The following is a 22,229-nucleotide window of genomic DNA, read 5'->3' on the forward strand; positions in this document are numbered from 1 at the left end:
CGACGAACAGTTCGGCGAACACACGGGTGTTCGACGAACCGAACCGAACTCGAACACTACGGGGGTGGCTCAACACTAGTCATAACCTTGTACCACCAAAAAATATTAAATTATGCAATTTTGCATGTAATACCCTTCTTAATTATACCATAGTACCTTATTATTATTTCTTCTTTATTAAAATGTGTGGAAAATAAGTATTGATCAAAAGTGATTATGTAATCAGGATCAAAAACACATTTTCCCCCTTAATACCAAAAATATTATTTTATAAAATTTATGTATATATCAGAACCAAATTAAAAATAATTATTCTTCTAGAAATATTGTGCATAAATTTCATATCTATGAGTAGCATAGATTTGACTAAAGAGAGGTGTGTACCTATTTAGGTAACCATTAAAAATAATATTATAGTTATTCAAGAATATTATCATGTGGAAAATTATTCTAAATATAAATTTGCTTTGTAAACCATTTTGATGTGTGGTTGCCCTTATCCACTATTAGTTAAATCAAGAAATAATAATTATTAAAGAAATATAGAAATATACAGTGCTGGCCAAAAGTATTGGCACCCCTGCAATTCTGTCAGATAATACTCAGTTTCTTCCTGAAAATGATTGCAATCACAAATTCTTTGGTATTATTCTCTTCATTTAATTTGTCTTCAATGAAAAAAACACAAAAAGAATTGTCCTAAAGCCAAATTGGATATAATTCCCCACCAAACCTAAAAAAGGGAGTGGACAAAAGTATTAGCACTGTTTGAAAAATCATGTGATGCTTCTCTAATTCGTGTAATTAACAGCACCTGTAACTTACCTGTGGCACCTAAAAGGTGTTGGCAATAACTAAATCACACTTGCAGCCAGTTAACATGGATTAAAGTTGACTCAACCTCTGTCCTGTGTCCTTGTGTCTACCAGTTTGAGCATGGAGAAAAGAAAGAAGACCAAAGAACTGTCTGAGGACTTGAGAAACCAAATTGTGAGGAAGCATGAGCAATCTCAAGGCTACAAGTCCATCTCCAAAGACCTGAATGTTCCTGTGTCTTCCGTGCGCAGTGTCATCAAGAAGTTTAAAGCCCATGGCACTGTGGCTAACCTCCCTAGATGTGGACGGAAAAGAAAAATTGACGAGAGATTTCAACGCAAGATTGTGCGGATGGTGGATAAAGAACCTTGACTAACATCCAAACAAGTTCAAGCTGCCCTGCAGTCCGAGGGTACAACAGTATCAACCCGTACTATCCGTCGGCGTCTGAATGAAAAGGGACTGTATGGTAGGATACCCAGGAAGACCCCACTTCTTACCCCGAGACATAAAAAAGCCCGGCTGGAGTTTGCCAAAACTTACCTGAGAAAGCCTAAAACGTTTTGGAAGAATGTTCTCTGGTCAGATGAGACAAAAGTAGAGCTTTTGGGGAAAAAGCATCAATATAGAGTGTACAGGAAAAAAAAGAGGCATTCAAAGAAAAGAACACCGTCCCTACAGTCAAACATGGCGGAGGTTCCCTGATGTTTTGGGGCTGCTTTGCTGCCTCTGGCACTGGACTGCTTGACCGTGTGCATGGCATTATGAAGTCTGAAGACTACCAACAAATTTTGCAGCATAATGTAGGGCCCAGTGTGAGAAAGCTGGGTCTCCCTCAGAGGTCATGGGTCTTCCAGCAGGACAATGACCCAAAACACACTTCCAAAAGCACTATAAAATGGTTTTAGAGAAAGCACTGGAGACTTCTAAGGTGGCCAGCAATGAGTCCAGACCTGAATCCTATAAACACCTGTGGAGAGATCTCAAAATGGCAGTTTGGAGAAGGCACCCTTCAAATATCAGGGACCTGGAGCAGTTTGCCAAAGAAGAATGGTCTACAATTCCAGCAGAGCACTGTAAGAAACTCGTTGATCGTTACCAGAAACGGTTGTTCGCAGTTATTTTGGCTAAAGGTTGTGCAACCAAGTATTAGGCAGAGGGTGCCAATACTTTTGTCTGGCCGATTTTTGGAGTTTTGTGTGAAATGATCAATGATTTGATTTTTGCTTCATTCTGTTTTGTGGTTTTTCCTTGCAAGCAAATTAAATGAAGAGAATAATACCAAAGAATTTGTGATTGCAATCATTTTCAGGAAGAAACTGAGTATTATCTGACAGAATTGCAGGGGTGCCAATACTTTTGGCCAGCACTGTATATATGTAGATAATACCTAATTATGTATTATAATTTCCTCAGAATTAAATATATTTTTGTACCTTCACATAAAGAAACATTTTTTTTTTTCAAACATACAAACATACGAGGCCTCTGTCACATCAATCACACTTAGCAGCTGCTGATTTACTCATCTGTCACCTTCACTCTGACATTCGCAGATCTGTTCAACTCAAACATTCCACATATGAAGTTTTAGATATATATATATATTTAACCCAAAATTGTTGTATCCCAATTTATTAATGCGCATTGCCATATCAATTGAATATCTTTATATTTCTTTGAATATTCCCCAAGTACATATTATATAATATGAGAGTAAGTCACTGGAATTTCAGACACTTGAAAAAACTCTTGTCTTAGATTCTTTTTTCACTGGCTGCCCGGTCTTAAGTTACATCAGTTGAAAATAGAATGAATGGGATCCTATACTATTAGCTCAAAGTTCAAAGGCCGCAGCTGTCACACGTCATGCTGTAAAGCTACTTTAATTTGCATGAACACTTCATGCACAGAAAATATTAGCAACACAAAAGAATTAATAAGTATTACATGTATATTATAGTTCAACTAGATATATTGTTATTATTTTAAAATGTTATACACATAAAATCATGCAATTTTTTCACTTCCTGTGTGAATAAAGAAATAAATCCATTTTAGAGTTCTTTGATCAAATCCTGCTTTGGAATGAAAACTCTAAGGAAATATAAGAAAATAAAATTAAATATCAAATTCATACAGAAACAGAATTATTTAAATATCTTATACATATATTGGTTGGTTCTACTGTAATTCAAAATATTGCTACTTAAATTTATATATATGAAGTTCTAATTTATTAATTAATATATATATATATATATATTATAAACGTATATATAAATACAATTATACGCAATCTCTACTTAGACAAGTGTATATATATATATATATATATATATATATATATATATATATATATGAACTATTAGAAACTATGTAACTACAATTTTACTGTATAAGATTATAAATAAATATTGAGACATTGTATTACATTTTGATACAACATTATAATTACAGTTTTTCCTTAGCCACTCACTAAACCAAATCTTCTGTCTCTCTCAAATATCTCCAGGAACGCCCTATTTAGGAAAGACATTTTTCTATCCTTCAAAACCTCAGAGAACTGCCTGTTCTTCTGTCCACATTCCATGACGTCACTGTGAGTTGGTCGTCTCACCTGTCTCTGTCCATCAGTTTCAGCCATTTTCCTTTTTAGAGAATCACAGTTCTGACTGAGAATTAACTCATTCTGTGGAGAGATGGATCTTTGCACTGGCTGATATGGCTTATAACATATATGAAATCTTCTGCGTATTTGATAGAGTTCACTATGGGGATGACTCAGTCTAGGAGAGTTTGATATTGGCTTTTGGTAAGATTTTACCTTTCCTAGTTTTATAAATTTAGCTTGATTTATTTTCTTTTCATGATTCTCATGTTTTCTAACAAAATCCAGCATCTGCGCACATTCAAATAATGAATTTTTTTGTGATGCCATAACTTGGGAAACTGAATTTAGGAATTTGAATTTTTGTACAAAAGTTGTTATCATATGTTGTACTTTTCCATTTTTGATGAGAGCTTTGTACAACCGTTCAAATATGGACATGAATGTATATGTACATTCCTTCCTACCAATCCTTAGTTTCTGCAGATCTTCTATGTTGGGAAAATCCTTTGTGACACAATAAATCAAATATCTTAATCTGTCCGAATCATTTTCCCATCCATTAGGAGAGTCATTTCCACAGGGCATTAAATGTAAACGTCTGGACAATGTCACAGGAATCCATATTTTAAATAATTGATTCCTCTCCTCATTGGATAAATCAAACTTATCAGAGAATCTCTCAAATGTCTCTGAATTTCTACAGGCATGGATTTTGACATCATATTTTGGCATGATTTTGTATAATTTCAGCAAATTTTTCCTCATTTTAATTTGGAGTTGAGCCTGGGTAATTCCAGAATTCTCTGATATTTTTAGTGGCTCTTGTACGTCCGTTCCTCCTACGTCACTCACGTCTCCTCCCACATCACCTAGTATATCGGTTTCTCGTATGTCAGTCATGTCTCCTCCCATGTCAGGTTTCTGTATGTCCGTCTCTTGGTCAGACCCAAGGTCACCTTCAGTTACAGACACGTGTCTTACTTCTTGTTCATTTTCCACATTACAGTCAGAATCAGTATCACCGTCTGACACTTCTACACTATTTTCCTGCTTAGAAATCTCTAACACAAGACTATGAAAAAAATCTACCAAATGTAGAATATTTCTCAATTTCTGTTTGTCTCTATTTACCAATTTAGAAGTTAACTGTAAATTCTGCAATTCACATTCTTTGTATAACCTGAGCCACAAAACTTCTATGTCATCTCCTACATTAACTTTGAAATTAATATTACTTTGTTTAGCAAAAGAAGAAATTATATCCATATTTTGCTTACCTTAAGATTCCTTGGCTTCTCTTTATCAGCACGTCCTGTCTTCAGTTCGTCTGATTCTTTTCCTGTGTGATTCTGTTCCTTGTTAGTATCTCTGCTTCATGTCTTTCCTCAGTCTGTAGGTCCTTTCTGCTTCTCGTGACAAACTAGTGAATTTACTGACACGTGAACAACAGCTGTTCAGCTCATCAGGACTCCCCCCTTGTTCACGGAAGAAATTCACTTACTTAATTTAAAAAACAAAAAAACAGGACTGGCTGGCTCACCATTGTAAAATAATACTCTTCCTGTATTATTTTTTTCTACTGAGGACTTCTCAAAGTATCAATATCACGATATTCTTATAAAAAAATGTATCTATTTATTCTTGGATTGTCCATTAAAAAGAATCAGATTGCAGCAGGTACATACAATAATTAGTTATAAAGTAATTGTCCATTTGTCCATAATTAGCTTAATTGTTGAGATTCACCCATCTTTCCTTGGATCCTGGCTGGTAAATCATGTCTTTGTCCAGCATGTGTCCAGGCCTACATGTCATCTGCTTCCCAGCATGAAGATTCTGTGTCTTGTGGGGTGGGCAGAGCAAGAGAGTCCCCCCTTTCTGTACCATGGGCTTTTATAGCCAGTCGTATAGACACCTGTTCTACATATGGTAGTGAACCAAAAATACACACACAAATAGCGCATGTCAACTAGACACGATGGCTGAGGCATAGAACTCAGAAAAATGATTATCGATTAACATTCCAAATGAATTTCCATAATTAACCATTTAACAGAGACCGCCTGGGAATGCCAGGTGCTGTAGGCTTTTGATTTTTCCTTCCTTCCACCAGCAGGGGCACTCTCTTCTATGCCTTTTTTCCATTCCCTTTCACAAGTGCACACATTCATTCTCTTTTCTTTTTTTCATTTGCTTTCTCTCTTGCGCTATTTCATCTCTGCAAAATACCAGCATCCTTCTGATCACCGTGGGCCTCCAGCATTGTTGCTTATTTACTTTTAATACTAGGCTCCTTTTCACCAGGACCAGCTTCTCCCGGGTGGCTGGAGGCAACCACCGGTAACCCCAAGCAGAAGACCTTTGCAGGCAACACGACCCTCCCCCCTGAAGAGCAGCTCAAAGTCACTGGCAACCATCTCACGGTCTTCCTTCATTCACCCCTGGACGTCTCGCTCCGCCCCCAAGTTACGGGTCCAGCTTGCTCTTTCTGTCACATTACCGCGATGAAGGGTTTAGCCTGCAGGAGACCCTGCGCCGAGACATTTTTGAAGACACTTGATGCGGCGGGTGAATCACTGCTAAACAAACCACACCTGTAGGGACGGCACAGCCTTTGCATGGACCCTTCGGAGCCCGCCCCGTCACGGCCAGATTGCTCGCCACCAAGCGATCCTGAGAAAGGCTGGCCGGGCGATGGATCAAGCAGCGTCTACTGGCCATACCACCTTGGATGCGCCTGATTTCGTCTGATCTCGGAAGCAAAGCAGGGCTGGGCTCGAACAGTACTTGGATGGGATACCTCCTGGGAACACCGGGTGCTGTAGACCATTTTGATGACGTTTTGCCCTACTGCCCAGCTCGGCTAGCATGGAACGGCGCCTTGCCGGACACCGACCTTAAGTAACTTAGATGATTGAAGCCCCAAGGCCTCTGAGCCAGTTGGCAGCTAAGTATGCTACCCCGCCACCTTCACGCAGGCCTGACACCGAGCTCCTTGCCACGGCTAGGAGTGCTTATTGACTCCGCAGCTCGCCGTGTGGAAATGATGGCGTTAAAAGCACCCGGGGCCGTGAAGGGGCCAGGTTTCAGCAGGTGCCCAGGGAAGGTTTTGGATGCCGGCCGCCTAGCGAGGGCCAGCAGAAGTAACATGTTTCTCTGCAAAGATGCTTGTGTAACCAAGCCAGACAGCTGACAAAGAGCTAACCTCAGTGCAAGGAAGGCAAGGAAGGTGCGGAAGGAATTGGGGAGGGGGGGGTGATTCCTGCTAGGGCCCTGAAATCATAAAACAGGCAGGAGAGTCTGACGCATGGTGATGGAGAGGTTGTAGGGGCAGATAGGGGGTGTTGTCACGTGCGAGCACGTGTGCATGCTGGCTTGTGTGTGAGAGTGCGCTTCCTAGGTGTGGCGCGCTGCAGACAGTCAAAGGGATTGTTCCCTTTCATTAAAAGTTAATCCCCGGCTGCAGGCTATTAAAAAGAAACTAACCGCGCTCTACTCACCCTACCCGGGTCTACCGGTGAGTCTCGCCTCTGCTTCCGGCCTGTGGCATTGGCCGCGAAGCTGACATTCCGTCAACAGCGCTGCAGCTCATCAGTGAGCTCAGCGGCTCTGAGTGGGGCCTTCTGTCTACAAGACCTTTTAAGGAAGCCAGCAAAAAAATTGAAGAGAAGGGAAAGCACAAAAGGACCTGGTCTTGCTGAGCACTGGAAAGGGCAGCCGGCAGCCAGACTTCAAAGTAGAAAAGCAGGAAGTGAGAGGCTTGTCTTTGCCTATGGCCACACCACCCAGAACATGCCCAATCTTGTCTGATTTCAGAAGCTAAGCAGAGTTGGGCCTGGTTAGTACTTGGATGGGAGACTGCCTGGGAATACCAGATGCTGTAGGCTTCTGCTTTTTCCTTCCTTCCACCATCAGGGGGCACTTTTTTCTATGCCTTTTTTCCATTCCCTTTCACAAGTGCACACATTCATTCTCTTTTCTTTTTTTCATTTGCTTTCTCTCTTGCGCTATTTCATCTCTGCAAAATACCAGCATCCTTCTGATCACCGTGGGCCTCCAGCATTGTTGCTTATTTACTTTTAATACTAGGCTCCTTTTCACCAGGACCAGCGTCTCCCGGGTGGCTGGAGGCAACCACCGGTAACTCCAAGCAGAAGACCTTGGCAGGCAACACGACCCTCCCCCCTGAAGAGCAGCTCAAAGTCACTGGCAACCATCTCACCCTCTTCCTTCATTCACCCCTGGACGTCTCGCTCTGCCCCCAAGTTATGGGTCCAGCTTGCTCTTTCTGTCACATTACCGCGATGAAGGGTTTAGCCGGCAGGAGACCCTGCGCCGAGCCATTTTTGAAGACACCTGATGCGGCGGGTGAATCACTGCTAAACAAACCACACCTGTAGGGATGGCACAGCCTTTGCATGGACCCTTCGGAGCCCGCCCCGTCACGGCCAGATTGCTCGCCACCAAGCGATCCTGAGAAAGGCTGGCCGGGCGATGGATCGAGCAGCGTCAACTGGCCATACCACCTTGGATGCGCCTGATTTCGTCTGATCTCGGAAGCAAAGCAGGGCTGGGCTTGAACAGAACTTGGATGGGATACCTCCTGGGAACACCGGGTGCTGTAGACCATTTTGATGACGTTTTGCCCTACTGCCCAGCTCGGCTAGCATGGAACGGCGCCTTGCCGGACACCGACCTTAAGTAACTTAGATGATGGAAGCCCCAAGGCCTCTGAGCCAGTTGGCAGCTAAGTACGCTACCCCGCCGCCTTCACGCAGGCCTGACACCGAGCTCCTTGCCACGGCTAGGAGTGCTTATTGACTCCGCAGCTCGCCGTGTGGAAATGATGGCGTTAAAAGCACCCGGGGCCGTGAAGGGGCCAGGCTTTCAGCAGGTGCCCAGGGAAGGTTTTGGATGCCGGCCGCCTAGCGAGGGCCAGCAGAAGTAACATGTTTCTCTGCAAAGAAGCTTGTGTAACCAAGCCAGAGGGCTGACAAAGAGCTAACCTCAGTGCAAGGAAGGCAAGGAAGGTGCGGAAGGAATTGGGGAGGGGGGGGTGATTCCTGCTAGGGCCCTGAAATCATAAAACAGGCAGGAGAGTTTGACGCATGGTGACGGAGAGGTTGTAGGGGCAGATAGGTGGTGTTGTCACGTGCGAGCACGTGTGCATGCTGGCTTGTGTGTGAGAGTGCGCTTCCTAGGTGTGGCGCGCTGCAGACAGTCAAAGGGATTGTTCCCTTTCATTAAAAGTTAATCCCCGGCTGCAGGCTATTAGAAAGCAACTAACCGCGCTCTACTCACCCTACCCGGGTCTACCGGTGAGTCTCGCCTCTGCTCCCGGCCTGTGGCATTGGCCGCGAATCTGACGTTCCGTCGACAGCGCTGCAGCCGATCAGTGAGCTCAGCGGCTCTGAGTGGGGCGTTGTGTCTACAAGACCTTTTAAGGAAGCCAGCAAAAAAATTGAAGAGAAGGGAAAGCACAAAAGGACCTGGTCTTGCTGAGCACTGGAAAGGGCAGCCGGCAGGCAGACGTCAAAGTAGAAAAGCAGCAAGTGAGAGGCTTGTCTCTACCTACGGCCACACCACCCTGAACACGCCCTATCTCATTTGATCTCAGAAGCTAAGCAGGGTTGAACCTGGTTAGTACTTGGATGGGAGACTGTAAAATAATACTCTTCCTATATTATTTTTTTCTACTGAGGACTTCTCAAAGTATCAATATCACGATATTCTTATAAAAAATGTGTCTATTTATTCTTGGATTGTCCATTAAAAAGAATCGGATTGCAGCAGGTACATACAATAATTAGTTATAAAGTAATTGTCCATTTGTCCATAATTTGCTTAATTGTTGAGATTCACCAACCTTTCCTTGGATCCTGGCTGGTAAATCATGTCTTTGTCCAGCATGTGTCCAGGCCTACATGTCATCTGCTTCTCAGCATGAAGATTCTGTGTCTTGTGGGGTGGGCAGAGCAAGAGAGCCCCCCCTTTTTGTACCATGGGCTTTTATAGCCAGTCGTATGGACACCTGTTCTACATATGGTAGTGAACCAAAAATACACACACAAATAGCGCATGTCAACTAGACACGATGGCTGAGGCATAGAACTCAGAAAAATGATTATCGATTAACATTCCAAATGAATTTCCATAATTAACCATTTAACATTTCCCCCTTTTTTGAGAATAAAAGGACTTTAACTGAAAAATCTCAAAAGAAGATACATTCATCAATCATTTTTTCTTTCCTTCTTCCTTGGCAATATCATTAAATTTCCATAATAATAATAATAGTAATAATAGTATCAATATCGGATTATAGCTATATAATGATGTGAATTCATGTTATGGTAAGCCGTGACTAATATTCATTTAATATGTATAATTATACTTCCCTATATCTAAATTGAAGCAATCGCGGGTTCAATCGTCATCATCTGATGTCATCGGGTCGTCGTCTCGTCTTCTTCTTGGTTCTTTTATAACACAGTCTTTAGATGAAAACTCCTTTGAAATAAATTACAGCATGTAGATATTGTACAGTCCATAATTGTGTTCATTATTGTTCAGTCCATAAACTGTACTCTTTATTAGAAAGATCATGTGTGTCAGTTGATAAGGAAACAAAGTCCATGGATGAAATGTAACTTTAATATCTGTGCAGTGTCACCTGGACTTACGTTGGGTCGTCTTTGGAATCTTCCGTGTGTCCGCACTGGTCTCGTGTCACTTTTGGAACAGATGTGACGTCTTTGGTCAGTAAAGCAAGGGTTAACTTGACACTTTCCTGCTTTATATAGCACCATAACCAGTACTCAGTCCTTCATATACAGGACACATATGCCAGGTATTACCTGTTCACCAGCTTTCATTGAAGCGTTGCAGGTGATAAGAAACCACTGGAACATGATGAAACTTGAACACAACACAGTACATATAGGATCATCGTCCTCTGCCGTCCTGGTGATCAGTGGTGTGAATTGTATTGTATGTAATGGACACAGTCTATTATAACACTCAGCATTCACACCTGTTACCTTCTGAGACATCCGGATATCAGTTGCTTCTTCTTGTAACTTTTGAGAATCTCTTTGATTTATAAAAATTAAAAGTCTTTATTAAGATAGAATTCATAATTGCGATGTCTTGATTGAAGTCTTCATTCCCTAATCTGATACCAAATCTGGCAGTTTTTCCTAACCTATAATATCACAGCGTACCATAGCAATCAGTAATATCCATCTAATTATTATCAAAATATTAAAATAAATTATGTTTGGAATAATAAACAATGATAGATAATAATTCATTATCAATCAAGTTCTCCATATGATAGAACATTTTTATGTCATAGGTGTAATTACCTTTTCCAACCCATAGTTGTCAGTGTATTTTGAAAAAACAAGTTTTTATATCTTTATTAAACCAATAATATCAAAGAATGTATACTCCTGAACCAAAATGAATAAATATATGAATGCATGAATGAATGATTGAATGAATAAATGAATGAATGAATTGTTGTGTTTAGTCAGAAAATGTAAACATTTTTTTCCTTAGCAATATATATTTAATGAAGCAATACTCTTGTATTAGACATTACTTTATTAAATATTAATGTGTTTTCTCAATTGAGATATTGAACTCAAATAAAATCAAATGAGAATTAAAAAATGAAAAAATAGAAAAATAAGAAGTATAAAGTAAGAATAAAATTTTAAAAATAAAAAATAAAATTAAGAGTAAAAATAAGAAAAAAAATAAAAATAAGGCCTTTAAATTTTAATGACAAATGCAGAGTAATTATATTCTCCATAAAAAAATACCCTTATATCTCCATTATCTGGATGATTTCATATTTGTCATAACCTTGTACCACCAAAAAATATTAAATTATGCAACTTTGCATGTAATACCCTTCTTAATTATACCATAGTACCTTATTATTATTATTTCTTCTTTATTAAAATGTGTGGAAAATAAGTATTGATCAAAAGTGATTATGTAATCAGGATCAAAAACACATTTTCCCCCTTAATACCAAAAATATTATTTTATAAAATTTATGTATATATCAGAACCAAATTAAAAATAATTATTGTTCTAGAAATATTGTGCATAAATTTCATATCGATGAGTAGCATAGATTTGACTAAAGAGAGGTGTGTACCTATTTAGGTAACCATTAAAAATAATATTATAGTTATTCAAGAATATTATCATGTGGAAAATTATTCTAAATATAAATTTGCTTTGTAAACCATTTTGATGTGTGGTTGCCCTTATCCACTATTAGTTAAATCAAGAAATAATAATTATTAAAGAAATATAGAAATATATATATGTAGATAATACCTAATTATGTATTATAATTTCCTCAGAATTAAATATATTTTTCTACCTTCACATAAAGAAACATTTTTATTTTTTCAAACATACAAACATACGAGGCCTCTGTCACATCAATCACACTTAGCAGCTGCTGATTTACTCATCTGTCACCTTCACTCTGACATTCACAGATCTGTTCAACTCAAACATTCCACATATGAAGTTTTAGATATATATATATATATATATTTAACCCAAAATTGTTGTATCCCAATTTATTAATGCGCATTGCCATATCAATTGAATATCTTTATATTTCTTTGGATATTCCCCAAGTACATATTATATAATATGAGAGTAAGTCACTGGAATTTCAGACACTTGAAAAAACTCTTGTCTTAGATTCTTTTTTCACTGGCTGTCCGGTCTTAAGTTACATCAGTTGAAAATAGAATGAGTGGGATCCTATACTATTAGCTTAAAGTTCAAAGGCCGCAGCTGTCACACGTCATGCTGTAAAGCTACTTTAATTTGCACGAACACTTCATGCACAGAAAATATTAGCAACACAAAAGAATTAATAAGTATTACATATATATTATAGTTCAACTAGATATATTGTTATTTTTTAAAATGTTATACACATAAAATCATGCAATTTTTTCACTTCCTGTGTGAATAAAGAAATAAATCCATTTTAGAGTTCTTTGATCAAATCCTGCTTTGGAATGAAAAGTCTAAGGAAATATAAGAAAATAAAATTAAATATCAAATTCATACAGAAACAGAATTATTTAAATATCTTATACATATATTGGTTGGTTCTAATGTAATTCAAAGTATTGCTACTTAAATTTATATATATGAAGTTCTAATTTATTAATTAATATATATATATATTTTATAAACGTATATATAAATACAATTATACGTAATCTCTACTTAGAAAAGTGCATATATATATACAGTACAGACCAAAAGTTTGGACACACCTTCTCATTTAAAGATTTTTCTGTATTTTCATAACTATGAAAATTGTACATTCACACTGAAGGCATCAAAACTATGAATTAACACATGTGGAATTATATAGTTAACAAAAAAGTGTGAAACAACTAAAAATATGTCTTATATTCTAGGTTCTTCAAAGTAGCCACCTTTTGCTTTGATGACTGCTTTGCACACTCTTGGTATTGTCTTTATGAGCTTCAAGAGGTAGTCACCGGAAATGGTCTTCCAACAATCTTCAAGGAGTTCCCAGAGATGCTTAGCACTTGTAGGCCCTTTTGCCTTCACTCTGCGGTCCAGCTCACCCCAAACCATTTCGATTGGGTTCAGGTCTGGTGACTGTGGAGGCCAGGTCATCTGGCGTAGCACCCCATCACTCTCCTTCTTGGTCAAATAGCCCTTACACAGCCTGGAGGTGTGTTTGTGGTCATTGTCCTATTGAAAAATAAATGATGGTCCAACTAAATGCAAACCGGATGGAATAGCATGCCACTGCAAGATGCTGTGGTAGCCATGCTGGTTCAGTATGCCTTCAATTTTGAATAAATTCCCAACAGTGTCACCAGCAAAGCACCCCCACACCATCACATCTCCTCCTCCATGCTTCACGGTGGGAACCAGGCATGTAGAGTCCATCCGTTCACCTTTTCTGCGTCGCACAAAGACACGGTGGTTGGAACCAAAGATCTCAAATTTGGACTCATCAGACCAAAGCACAGATTTCCACTCGTCTAATGTCCATTCCTTGTGTTCTTTAGCCCAAACAAGTCTCTTCTGCTTGTTGCCTATCCTTAGTAGTGGTTTCCTAGCAGCTATTTTACCATGAAGACCTGCCGCACAAAGTCTCCTCTTAACAGTTGTTGAAGAGATGTGTCTGCTGCTAGAACTCTGTGTGGCATTGACCTGGTCTCTAATCTGAGCTGCTGTTAACCTGCGATTTCTGAGGCTGGTGACTCGGATAAACTTATCCTCAGAAGCAGAGGTGACTCTTGGTCTTCCTTTCCTGGGGCGGTCCTCATGTGAGCCAGTTTCTTTGTAGCGCTTGATGGTTTTTGCAACTGCACTAGGGGACACTTTCAAAGTTTTCCCAATTTTTCGAACTGACTGACCTTCATTTCTTAAAATAATGATGGCTACTCGTTTTTCTTTACTTAGAATTTGTATTATGGCAAGAAAAAAGCAGCTAACAGTCTATTCAGTAGGACTATCAGCTGTGTATCCACCAGACTTCTGCACAACATAGCTGATGGTCCCAACCCCATTTATAAGGCAAGAAATCCCACTTATTAAACCTGACAGGGCACACATGTGAAGTGAAAACCATTTCCGGTGACTACCTCTTGAAGCTCATCAAGAGAATGCCAAGAGTGTGCAAAGCAGTCATCAAAGCAAAAGGTGTCTACTTTGAAGAACCTAGAATAGAAGACATATTTTCAGTTGTTTCACACTTTTTTGTTAAGTATATAATTCCACATGTGTTAATTCATAGTTTTGATGCCTTCAGTGTGAATGTACAATTTTCATAGTCATGAAAATACAAAAAAATCTTTAAATAAGAAGGTGTGTCCAAACTTTTGGTCTGTACTGTATATATATATATATATATATATATATATATATGAACTATTAGAAACTATGTAACTACAATTTTACTGTATAAGATTATAAATAAATATTGAGACATTGTATTACATTTTGATACAACATTGTAATTACAGTTTTTCCTTAGCCACTCCCTAAACCAAATCTTCTGTCTCTCTCAAATATCTCCAGGAACGCCCTATTTAGGAAAGACATTTTTCTATCCTTCAAGACCTCAGAGAACTGCCTGTTCTTCTGTCCACATTCCATGACGTCACTGTGAATTGGTCGTCTCACCTGTCTCTGTCCATCAGTTTCAGCCATTTTCCTTTTTAGAGAATCACAGTTCTGACTGAAAATTAACTCATTCTGTGGAGAGATGGATCTTTGCACTGGCTGATATGGCTTATAACATATATGAAATCTTCTGCGTATTTGATAGAGTTCACTATGGGGATGACTCAGTCTAGGAGAGTTTGATATTGGCTTTTGGTAAGATTTTACCTTTCCTGGTTTTATAAATTTAGCTTGATTTATTTTCTTTTCATGATTCTCATGTTTTCTAACAAAATCCAGCATCTGCGCACATTCAAATAATGAATTTTTTTGTGATGCCATAACTTGGGAAACTGAATTTAGGAATTTGAATTTTTGTACAAAAGTTGTTATCATATGTTGTACTTTTCCATTTTTGATGAGAGCTTTGTACAACCGTTCAAATATGGACATGAATGTATATGTACATTCCTTCCTACCAATCCTTAGTTTCTGCAGATCTTCTATGTTGGGAAAATCCTTTGTGACACAATAAATCAAATATCTTAATCTGTCCGAATCATTTTCCCATCCATTAGGAGAGTCATTTTCACAGGGCATTAAATGTAAACGTCTGGACAATGTCACAGGAATCCATATTTTAAATAATTGATTCCTCTCCTCATTGGATAAATCAAACTTATCAGAGAAGCTCTCAAATGCCTCTGAATTTCTACAGGCATGGATTTTGACATCATATTTTGGCATGATTTTGTGTAATTTCAGCAAATTTTTCCTCATTTTAATTTGGAGTTGAGCCTGGGTAATTCCAGAATTCTCTGATATTTTTAGTGGCTCTTGTACGTCCGTTCCTCCTACGTCACTCAAGTCTCCTCCCACATCACCTAGTATATCGGTTTCCGTATGTCAGTCATGTCTCCTCCCATGTCAGGTTTCTGTATGTCCGTCTCTTGGTCAGACCCAAGGTCACCTTCAGTTACAGACACGTGTCTTACTTCTTGTTCATTTTCCACATTACAGTCAGAATCAGTATCACCGTCTGACACTTCTGCACTATTTTCCTGCTTAGAAATCTCTAACACAAGACTATGAAAAAAATCTACCAAAAGTAGAATATTTCTCAATTTCTGTTTGTATCTATTTACCAATTTAGAAGTTAACTGTAAATTCTGCAATTCACATTCTTTGTATAAACTGAGCCACAAAACTTCTATGTCATCTCCTACATTAACTTTGAAATTAATATTACTTTGTTTAGCAAAAGAAGAAATTATATCCATATTTTGCTTACCTTAAGATTCCTTGGCTTCTCTTTATCAGCACGTCCTGTCTTCAGTTCGTCTGATTCTTTTCCTGTGTGATTCTGTTCCTTGTTAGTACCTCTGCTTCCTGTCTTTCCTCAGTCTGTAGGTCCTTTCTGCTTCTCGTGACAAACTAGTGAATTTACTGACACGTGAACAACAGCTGTTCAGCTCGTCAGGACTTCCCCCTTGTTCACGGAAGAAATTCACTTACTTAATTTAAAAAACAAAAAAACAGGACTGGCTGGCTCACCATTGTAAAATAATACTCTTCCTGTATTATTTTTTTCTGCTGAGGACTTCTCAAAGTATCAATATCACGATATTCTTATAAAAAAATGTATCTATTTATTCTTGGATTGTCCATTAAAAAGAATCAGATTGCAGCAGGTACATACAATAATTAGTTATAAAGTAATTGTCCATTTGTCCATAATTAGCTTAATTGTTGAGATTCACCCATCTTTCCTTGGATCCTGGCTGGTAAATCATGTCTTTGTCCAGCATGTGTCCAGGCCTACATGTCATCTGCTTCTCAGCATGAAGATTCTGTGTCTTGTGGGGTGGGCAGAGCAAGAGAGCCCCCCCTTTCTGTACCATGGGCTTTTATAGCCAGTCGTATGGACACCTGTTCTACATATGGTAGTGAACCAAAAATACACACACAAATAGCGCATGTCAACTAGACACGATGGCTGAGGCATAGAACTCAGAAAAATGATTATCGATTAACATTCCAAATGAATTTCCATAATTAACTATTTAACAGAGACCGCCTGGGAATGCCAGGTGCTGTAGGCTTTTGCTTTTTCCTTCCTTCCACCAGCAGGGGGCACTCTCTTCTATGCCTTTTTTCCATTCCCTTTCACAAGTGCACACATTCATTCTCTTTTCTTTTTTTCATTTGCTTTCTCTCTTGCGCTATTTCATCTCTGCAAAATACCAGCATCCTTCTGATCACCGTGGGCCTCCAGCATTGTTGCTTCTTTACTTTTAATACTAGGCTAGTTTTCACCAGGACCGGCATCTCCCGCGTGGCTGGAGGCAACCACCGGTAACCCCAAGCAGAAGACCTTTGCAGGCAACACGACCCTCCCCCCTGAAGAGCAGCTCAAAGTCACTGGCAACCATCTCACCCTCTTCCTTCATTCACCCCTGGACGTCTCGCTCCGCCCCCAGGTTACGGATCCAGCTTGCTCTTTCTGTCACATTACCGCGATGAAGGGTTTACCCTGCAGGAGACCCTGCGCCGAGACATTTTTGAAGACACCTGATGCGGCGGGTGAATCACTGCTAAACAAACCACACCTGTAGGGACGGCACAGCCTTTGCATGGACCCTTCGGAGCCCGCCCCGTCACGGCCAGATTGCTCGCCACCAAGCGATCCTGAGAAAGGCTGGCCGGGCGATGGATCGAGCAGCGTCTACTGGCCATACCACCTTGGATATGCCTGATCTTTTCTGATCTCGGAAGCAAAGCAGGGCTGGGCTCGGACAGTACTTGTATGGGAGACCTCCTGGGAACACCAGGTGCTGTTGACCATTTTGATGACATTTTGCCCTACTGCCCAGCTCGGCTAGCATGGAACGGCGCCTTGCCGGACACCGACCTTAAGTAACTTAGATGATGGAAGCCCCAAGGCCTCTGAGACAGTTGGCAGCTAAGTACGCTACCCCGCCGCCCTTCACGCAGGCCTGACACCGAGCTCCTTGCCACGGCTAGGAGTGCTTATTGACTCCGCAGCTCACCGTGTGGAAATGATGGCGTTAAAAGCACCCGGGGCCGTGAAGGGGCCAAGCTTTCAGCAGGTGCCCAGGGAAGGTTTTGGATGCCGGCCATCTAGCGAGGGCCAGCAGAAGTAACATGTTTCTCTGCAAAGAAGCTTGTGTAACCAAGCCAGACGGCTGACAAAGAGCTGACCTCAGTGCAAGGAAGGTTATCCTTATCCTCTCTTGCTGACAACTTTATCTTCCAAAAGTAGGGGAGAAAACAAGGGGATCTGCTACTTTGGATCTAATCCTTATAAACAGGGAGGAAATGGTTGAGGAGGTAAAGGTGGCTGGGACCCTAGGAGGCAGCGATCATGCTATTATAGAATTTTGGATAACTAGAGGAGGAAGACATGTGAAGACTCAAACTTCAAGGTTAGATTTTAGAAAGGCAGATTTTAAGAGACTCAGAAAGAGAATAGGAAGGATCCAATGGCTGGATGTCCTTAAGGACAAAAATGTCCAGGAAGGATGGGAAATTTTTAAAAATGAGATTCTCAAAGCACAATCGTTAACAATCCCGAAAAGTAGGAAGAATGGGAAGCATTTAAGGAAACCAGGATGGATGAACACAGAACTTAAACACATGCTAAAAAGAAAGAAAGAAATGTTTATTAAATGGAAAGAGGGAGGCATATCTAAAGAAGATTATAATGCAGTCTGCAGATCCTGTAGGGCACGTATCAGGTTAGCTAAAGCTGACAATGAATTAAGGCTTGCAAGAGATGTCAAAAGCAATAAAAAAGGATTTTGGGGGTATGTCAAAAGTAAAAGAAAAGTCAAAGATGCTATAGGATTTTTACAGGATGAAAATGGAGAAATGGTAAGAGAGGATGCTGAGAAGGCCGAACTTTTTAATTCCTATTTTGCATCTGTTTTCTCTCAGAAAGAAAATGTAACATCAACTGATCTTCACTGTCCTTTTAAAGGAATAGAGGAATCCAAGTTATCTGTAAACAGAAAGATTGTGAGGGAATATTTAGCTAACATAAATGAGTTCAAGTCTACAGGTCCAGATGAATTACACCCCAGAGTACTGAAGGAGATCGTAGAAGAAATTTTAGAACCACTCTCCATAATCTTTGAAAATTCTTGGAGAACAGGAGAAGTCCCAGAAGACTAGAGAAGAGCAAATGTTGTTCCTATCTTCAAAAAGGGGAAGAAGGTGGACCCAGGGAACTATAGGCCGGTGAGTCTGACTTCTATACCAGGAAAGATCTTTGAACAAATTATTAAACAACATGTATGTAAGTACATGGATAAGAATGAAGTGATTAACCAGAGTCAGCATGGGTTTGTAACTAACAAGTCATGTCAGACTAACTTAATTTCCTTCTATGACAGAATCACTGACTGGGTGGATAAAGGGAAATGCTGTAGATATAGTATATCTTGACTTCAGCAAAGCATTTGACAAAGTATCTCACACCATCCTTATTGAAAAAATGACCAAGTATGCAATGGACCAGGCAACTGTTAGGTGGATTCATAACTGGCTTAGTGATCGGACTTAAAGGGTGGTTGTAAATGGCTTCACATCCAGCTGGATGAATGTCTCAAGTGGGGTACCACAGGGCTCCGTCCTGGGACCTGTATTGTTCAACATCTTTATCAATGATTTAGATGAAGGAATTAAGGGTAAACTGATTAAATTTGCTGATGACACAAAGCTAGGAGGGATAGCTAATACTAGAGAAGAGAGAGAGAGGATTAAAAAAGACCTAAATAAACTGGAGCTGTGGGCAGCAACCAACAGAATGGTTTTTAACAGGGAAAAATGCAAAGTACTACATCTGGGCAATAAAAATGAAAAAAGCATATACAGAATGGGAGGAATAGAGCTAAGCAACAGTACATGTGAAAAAGACTTAGGTATACTAATAGATCATAGACTGAACATGAGTCAACAGTGTGATGCAGCAGCAAAAAAGGCAAATACAATTCTGGGATGTATTAACAGAAGCATACAGTCTAGATCACGTGAAGTCATTATCGGTCTTTACTCCTCTTTGGTCAGACCTCATCTGGAATACTGTGTACAGTTTTGGGCACCACATTTTAAAAAAGACATAGACAAACTGGAGCAAGTTCAGAGAAGAGCGACCAGAATGGTGACTGGTCTGCAAACCATGTCCTATGAGGAACGGTTGCAGGATTTGGGAATGTTTAGCTTGCAAAAAAGAAGACTGAGAGGAGACTTAATAGCTGTCTACAAATATGTCAAGGGCTGTCACATTGTAGAAGGATCATCTTTATTCTCATTTGCACAAGGAAAGACTAGAAGCAATGGGATGAAACTAAATGGGAGGAGACACAGATTAGATATTAGAAAAAAATTTTGACAGTTAGGGTGATTAATGAGTGGAACAGGCTGCCACGAGAGGTGGTGAGTTCCCCTTCAATGGACGTCTTCAAACAGAGGCTGGACAGACATCTGTCTGAGATGATCTAGTGAATCCTGCTTTGAGCAGGGGGTTGGACCAGATGACCCAGGAGGTCCCTTACAACTCTACCATTCTATGATTCTATGATTCTATGATTCTATGATTCTATGAAGGCAAGGAAGGAATTGGGGAGGGGGGGGGTGATTCCTGCTAGGGCCCTGAAATCATAAAACAGGCAAGAGAGTCTGACGCATGGTGACGGAGAGGTTGTAGGGGCAGATAGGGGGTGTTGTCACGTGCGAACACGTGTGCATGCTGGCTTGTGTGTGAGAGTGCGCTTCCTAGGTGTGGCGCGCTGCAGACAGTCAAAGGGATTGTTCCCTTTCATTAAAAGTTAATTCCCGGCTGCAGGCGATTAGAAAGCAAGTAACCGCGCTCTACTCACCCTACCCGGGTCTACCGGTGAGTCTCGCCTCTGCTTCCGGCCTGTGGCATTGGCCGTGAAGCTGACGTTCCGTCGACAGCGTTGCAGCCGATCAGTGAGCTCAGCGGCTCTGAGTGGGGCGTTGTGTCTACAAGACCTTTCAAGGAAGCCAGCAAAAAAATTGAAGAGAAGGGAAAGCACAAAAGGACCTGGTCTTGCTGAACACTGGAAAGGGCATCCGGCAGCCAGACTTCAAAGTAGAAAAGCAGCAAGTGAGAGGCTTCTCTCTTCCTACAGCCACACCACCCTGAACACGCCTGATCTCATCTGATCTTGGAAGCTAAGCAGGGTTGGGCTTGGTTAGTACTTGGATGGGAGACTGCCTGGGAATACCAGGTGCTGTAGGCTTTTGCTTTTTCTTTCCTTCCACCAGCAGGGAGTACTCTCTTCTATGCCTTTTTTCCATTTCCTTTCACAAGTGCACACATTCATTCTCTTTTCTTTTTTTCATTTGCTTTCTCTCTTGCGCTATTTCATCTCTGCAAAATACCAGCATCCTTCTGATCACCGTAGGCCTCCAGCATTGTTGCTTCTTTACTTTTAATACTAGGCTCCTTTTCACCAGGACCAGCGTCTCCCGCGTGGCTGGAGGCAACCACCGGTAACCCCAAGCAGAAGACCTTTGCAGGCAACACGACCCTCCCCCCTGAAGAGCAGCTCAAAGTCACTGGCAACCATCTCACCCTCTTTCTTCATTCACCCCTGGACGTCTCGCTCCGCCCCCAAGTTACGGGTCCAGCTTGCTCTTTCTGTCACATTGCCGCGATGAAGGGTTTAGCCTGCAGGAGACCCTGCGCCAATACATTTTTGAAGACACCTGATGCGGCGGGTGAATCACTGCTAAACAAACCATACCTGTAGGGACGGCACAGCCTTTGCATGGACCCTTCGGAGCCCGCCCCGTCACGGCCAAATTGCTCGCCACCAAGCGATCCTGAGAAAGGCTGGCCGGGCGATGGATCAAGCAGCGTCTACTGGCCATACCTTCTTGGATATGCCTGATCTCGTCTGATCTCGGAAGCAAAGCAGGGCTGGGCTTGGGCAGTACTTGGATGGGAGACCTCCTGGGAACACTGGGTGCTGTAGACCATTTTGATGACGTTTTGCCCTACTGCCCAGCTCGGCTAGCATGGAACGGCGACTTGCCGGACACCGATCTTAAGTAACTTAGATGATGGAAGCCCCAAGGCCTTTGAGCCAGTTGGCAGCTAAGTACGCTACCACGCAGGTCTGACACCGAGCTCCTTGCCACGGCTAGGAGTGCTTATTGACTCCGCAGCTCGCTGTGTGGAAATGATGGCGTTAAAAGCACCCGTGGTCGTGAAGGGGCCAGGCTTTCAGCAGGTGCCCAGGGAAGGGTTTGGATGCCGACCACCTAGCGAGGGCCAGCAGAAGTAACATGTTTCTCTGCAAAGAAGCTTGTGTAACCAAGCCAGACGGCTGACAAAGAGCTAACCTCAGTGCAAGGAAGGTGCGGAAGGAATTTGGGAGGGGGAGTGATTCCTGCTAGGGCCCTGAAATCATAAAACAGGCAGGAGAGTCTGACGCATGGTGACGGAGAGGTTGTAGGGGCAGATAGGGGGTGTTGTCACCTGCGAGCACATGTGCATGCTGGCTTGTGTGTGAGAGTGCGCTTCCTAGGTGTGGCGCGCTGCAGACAG

The 22,229-nt window shown here is 41.1% G+C and overlaps 1 non-coding gene and 5 pseudogenes across 1 annotated transcript; all 6 read left to right on the forward strand.

Annotated features, from left to right (window-relative positions):
- The first annotated feature begins 6,138 nt into the window (after positions 1-6,138).
- Positions 6,139-6,258, forward strand: LOC141267908 (5S ribosomal RNA; annotated as a pseudogene).
- Positions 6,259-7,198: 940 nt separating this feature from the next.
- Positions 7,199-7,317, forward strand: LOC141270131 (5S ribosomal RNA; annotated as a pseudogene).
- Positions 7,318-7,938: 621 nt separating this feature from the next.
- Positions 7,939-8,058, forward strand: LOC141269480 (5S ribosomal RNA; annotated as a pseudogene).
- Positions 8,059-17,352: 9,294 nt separating this feature from the next.
- Positions 17,353-17,472, forward strand: LOC141269229 (5S ribosomal RNA; annotated as a pseudogene).
- Positions 17,473-20,797: 3,325 nt separating this feature from the next.
- On the forward strand, positions 20,798-20,916 carry LOC141266667 (5S ribosomal RNA). Its single transcript, XR_012320696.1, has one exon. It is a non-coding gene; the product is annotated as a 5S ribosomal RNA (ribosomal RNA).
- Positions 20,917-21,537: 621 nt separating this feature from the next.
- Positions 21,538-21,657, forward strand: LOC141268063 (5S ribosomal RNA; annotated as a pseudogene).
- Positions 21,658-22,229: the final 572 nt, after the last annotated feature.

Source organism: Phyllobates terribilis, unplaced genomic scaffold, assembly GCF_046119375.1.
Source record: "Phyllobates terribilis strain yellow unplaced genomic scaffold, ASM4611937v1 Scaffold_4__5_contigs__length_816908805, whole genome shotgun sequence".
Taxonomy (NCBI): Eukaryota; Metazoa; Chordata; class Amphibia; order Anura; family Dendrobatidae; genus Phyllobates; species Phyllobates terribilis.